The sequence below is a fragment of the Macaca nemestrina genome, chromosome 7, assembly GCF_043159975.1.
Source record: "Macaca nemestrina isolate mMacNem1 chromosome 7, mMacNem.hap1, whole genome shotgun sequence".
Lineage (NCBI taxonomy): Eukaryota > Metazoa > Chordata > Mammalia > Primates > Cercopithecidae > Macaca > Macaca nemestrina.
The window spans coordinates 27,654,300-27,659,486 of NC_092131.1; the positions used below are offsets into that span (position 1 = coordinate 27,654,300).

Genomic DNA, 5,187 nt, shown 5'->3' on the forward strand with positions numbered 1-5,187 from the left:
GAACTCTGCATTTAGTGTTGCAGCTTAGGGAGTTTAAAAAAAATTTCTAATAGTTTATTTGCTTGGTTAGCTGAAATACAGATTAAAAGATGTCCTACTGTGAGCAAGCTGGAAATGCCTGATCTTCCTTGGTTTAATGTAGAGGAAGGGATCCAAAGGCTTAGGGAGATGGGATGGTGGAATGGATTAGTTACTTCAGACCTACTCATCCCAGCTGGGAAGGTCCAGAAGATATACCCTTGACCAATGTCTTGCAAAATAGATGTGTGAGGGCAGCACCTGCATCTTTGAAGAGCCCTATAATTGGTCTTCTTTTATGTCAGATCTAACAGTGAGAACCACAGTCACTAAACTACAAAATTTAAGTACAATGGGAATAATTGGATCCCAAGGTGGCAGGGGCCAAGTGGCAGCACTCAACCTCAAAGGCAAGGTGGACGTAGCTATTATCATGGACAGTAGAGACAAAGCAGCAATCAGGATAGTCTGACTTGTGTAGAGCTCTGGCATTGGCTAATTAATCATGGTGTTCCTATAAGTGAAATTGGTAGGAAGCCTACTGCATTCCTACTTAATTTATACAAGCAGAAAACTTCTAGGTCGAATGGACAAAAGACTAATTTGAATTATAAAAACAGAGAATCATGGCCCCTCAATCAATTTCCAGACTTGAGTCAGTTTACAGACCCTGTTACCCCTTGAATGAAGGGGAGGCTGTATCCCCACTACGTTATGGACAGTTTATGCAGTGAATCTTTCTCCCATCCTTCCCCAAGGAGACCTCCAGCCTTTTACCAGGGTAGCTGTACAGTGGGGAAAGGGAAATAATCAGACATTTTGGGGACTATTGGACACTGGCTCTGAGATGATGTTGATTCCAGGGGACCCAAAATGTCATTATGGTCCTTCAGTTAAAGCAGGGGCTTATCAAGGTCAGGTAATTAATTGGGTTTTATCTCAGGTCCAACTTATAGTGCATCCAGTGGGTCCCCAGACTCATCTTGTGGTCATTTCCCCAGTACCAGAATGCATAATTAGTATAGACATACTTAGCATCTGGCAGAACCCCCACATTGGCTCCATGCCTGGTAGGGTGAGGGCTATCATGGTGGGAAAGGCCAAATTGAATCCATTAGAGCTGCCTCTACCTAGAAAAATGTAAATCAAAAACAATATCACATCCCTGGAGGGACTGCAGAGATTAGTGCCACCATCAAGGACTTGAAAGACGCAGGGGTGGTGATTCCCAACACATCCCTGTTCAACTCTTCCATTTGGTCTGTGTAGAAGACAGATGGATCTTGAAGAATGACAGTGGATTATCATAAGCTTAACCAAGTGGTGACTCCAAATGCAGCTACGGTACCAGATGTGGTTTCATTGCTTGAGCAAATTAACACATCTCCTGGTACCTGGTATGCAGCCACTGACTTGGCAAATGCCTTTTTCTCCATTCCTATCCATAAGGCCCACAAGAAGCAATTTGCTTTCAGCTGGCAAGACCAGCAATATACCTTTACTGTCATACCTCAGGGGTATATCAACTCTGGCTTTGTGTCATAATCTTATTTGGAGCAAACTTGATTGCTTTTTGCTTCTGCAAGATATCACACTGGTCCATTACATTGATGACATTATGCTGATTGGATCCAGTGAGCAAGAAGTAGCAAACACACTGGACTTATTGGTGAGACATTTGTGTGTCAGAGGATGGGAAATAAGTCAGACTAAAATTTAGGGAACTTCTACCTTAGTAAAATTTCTAGGATTCCAGTGGTGTGGGGCCTGTAGAGATATTCCTTCTAAGGTGAAGGATAAGTTGCTGCATTTGGCCCCTCCTACAACCAAGAAAGAGGCACAATGCCTCGTGGGTCTATTTGGATTTTGGAGGCAACACATTCCTCATTTGGGTGTGCTACTCCAGCCCATTTATCTAGTGACTTGAAAGGTTGCCATTTTTGAGTAGAATCCAGAACAGGAGAAGGCTCTGCAACAGGTCCAGGCTGCTGTGCAAGCTGTTCTGCCACTTGGGCCAGATAACCCAACAGATCCAATGGTGCTTGAAGTGTCAGTGGCAGATAGAGATGCTGTTTGGAGACTTCAGCAGGCCCCCACGGGTGAATCACAGTGGAGGCCTCTAGGATTTTGGAGCATGGCCCTGCCATCTTCTGCAGATAACTACTCTCCTTTTGAGAGACAGCTCTTGGCCTATAACTGGGCTTTGTGGAAACTGAACGTCTGACTATGGGTCATCAGGTCACCATGTGACCTGAATTGCCTGTCATGAACTGGATGTTTTCTGACCCATCTAGCCATAAAGTGGGTCATGCACAGCAGCATTCCTTCATCAAATGGAAGTGGTATATGCATGATTGGGCTTGAGCAGGTCCTGAAGGCATAAGTAAGTTACATGAGAAAGTGGCTTAAATGCCCATGGTCTCCAGTTCTGCCACCCTGCCTTCTCTCCCCCTGCCTACACTGGTGGCATCATGGGGAATTCCCTATGATCAGTTAACAGAGGAAGAGAAGACTAGGGCCTGGTTCACAGATGATTGTGCACAATATGCAGGCACCACCTGAGAGTGGGCAGCTATAGCACTGCAGCCCCTTTCTAGGACATTGCCAAAGAACAACAGTGAAAGGAAATATTCCCAGTAGCTAGAACTTTGAGCAGTGCACCTGGTTGTGCACTTTTCATGGAAGGAGAAATGGCCAGATGTGTGATTATATACTGATTCATGGGCTGTAGTCAATCATTTGGCTGGATGGTCAGGGACTTGGAAGAAGCATGATTGGAAAATTGGTGACAAAGAAATTTGGGGAAGAAGTATGTGGATGGACCTCTCTGAGTGGTTAAAAACTGTGAAGATATTTGTATCCCATGTGAGTGCTCACCAATGGGTGATCTCAGCAGAGGAAGATTTTAATAATCAAGTGGATAGGATGACCCGTTCTGTGGACACCACACAGCCTATATCCCCAGCCACCCCTGTCATCGCCCAATGGGCCCATGAACAAATTGGCCATGGTGACAGGGATGGAGGTTATGCATAAATTCAGCAACATGGACTTCCATTCACCAAGGCTGACCTGGCTATAGCCATTGCTGAGTGCCCAATTTACCAGCAGCAGAGACCAACACTGAGTTCTTGATATGGCACCATTCCTTGGGGTGATCAGCCAGCTACCTGGTGGCAGGTATTATATTAGACCTGTTCCATCATGGGAAGGGCAGAGGTTTGTCCCCACTGAAATAGACACTTAGTCCAGATACAAGTTTGCCTATCCTGCATGCAATGCTTCTGCCAAGACTACCATCACAGAATGCCTTATCCACCATCATGATATTCCACACAGCATTGCCCCTGACCAGCACTCACTTTACAGCTAAATAAGTGTGGCAGTGGGCTCACACTCAAGGAAATCACTGGTCTTACCATGTTTCTCTGTCATCCTGAAGCAGCTGGATTGATAGAATGGTGGAATGGCCTTTTGAAGTCACAATTACAACACCAACTAGGTGACAACACTTTGCAGGGCTGGGGCAAAGTTATCCAGAAGGCTGTGTATGCTCTGAATCACCATCCAATATATAGTACTGTTTCTCTCATAGCCAAGATTCGTGGGTCTAGGAATCAAGGGATGGAAGTGGAAGTGGCACCACTCACCATAACCCCTAGTGATCCACTAGCAAAATTTTTGCTTCCTGTTCCTGTGACATACATTGTGCTGATTTAGAGTCTTAGTTCCAGTGAGAGGAATGCTACCATCAGGAAACACAACAATGATTCCATTAAACTGGAAGTTAAGATTGCCACCTGGACACTTTGGGATCCTCCTACCTTTAAGTCAACAGGCTAAGAAGGGAGTTACAGTGTTGGCTGTGTTGATTGACCCCGACTATCAAGATGAAATCAGTCTACTTCTCCATTAAGGTGTCTCTTAGTATTACCATGCCCTGTGATTAAGGTCAATGGGAAACTATAACAGCCCAATCCAGGCAGGACTACAAATGGTCCAGACCCCTCAGGAATGAAGGTTTGAGTCATTCCACCAAGAAAAAAAAACAAAAAACAAAAAACAAAACCACGACCTGCTGAGATGTTTGCTGAAGACAAAAGAAATACAGAATGGGCAGTAGAAGAAGGTAATCATCAATACTAGCTATGACCATGTGACCAGCTACAGAAACGAGGACTGTAAATGTCATGAGTGTTTCCTCCTTTTGTTAAAAACATTTGTGAATGTATACACTTGTACTAAGATAATATCTTCATTTTATTTCCTTTTCCTTTATCAGGTAGCATAAGATTTACTGACCTTATATCAGCATTTAAGTATTGTTAACTTCATGTAATAGTATTTGGTTTGGGATTGGTGCATGTCTGGTTATAGGAAGGAGAGTTACATTAAGTTAGGCGTAATTATGACCTTATTATTGTCTTTATTTGAAGACTATGTATGAGCTCAGGTGATGTGTATGGGTACAAGTTGGCAAGCGGTGGATTTGTGATGGTTAATACTGAGTGTCAACCTGATTGGACTGAAGGATGCAAAGTATTGTTCGTGGGTGTGTCTGTGAGGGTGTTGCCAACAGAGATTAACATTTGAGTCAGTGGGCTGGGGAAGGCAGACCCACCCTTAATCTGGTGGACACAATCTAATTAGCTGCCAGCAAATATAAAGCAGGCAGAAAAACGTGAAGAGGTGAGACTGGCCTAGCCTCCCAGACTACATCTTTCTCCCATGCTGCGTGCTTCCTGCCCTCAAATATCAGACTCCAAGTTCTTCAGTTTTGAGACTCAGACTGGCTCTCCTTGCTCCTCAAGCTTGCAGACAGCCTATTGTGGGATCTTGTGACCGTGTAAGTTTATACTTAATAAACTCCCCGTTATATATATCTATCCTATTAGTTCTGTCACTCTAGGGAACCCTGAGTAATACATAGTACATTGCTGAAGGAAGAAATCTAAACTCTCCTCTTTAGTTTTACAAAACAGGAACATTTAGCTTGTGTTCAACAGTTTAAATATTCTTCAAATTGCAGCCCATATTAGTTTCCTGTGGCTGCTATAACAGATTATCAAAAATTGGTTGGCTTAAAAAAATCATTGAAAATGTATTCAATCACAGTTCTGGAGGCCAGAAGTCTGAAATCAGTGTCACTGGGCCAAAATCGCTTTTCAA

The 5,187-nt window shown here is 43.7% G+C and overlaps 1 pseudogene; it reads left to right on the plus strand.

Moving 5' to 3' along the window:
• The first annotated feature begins 706 nt into the window (after positions 1-706).
• Positions 707-5,187, plus strand: LOC139363994 (uncharacterized; annotated as a pseudogene).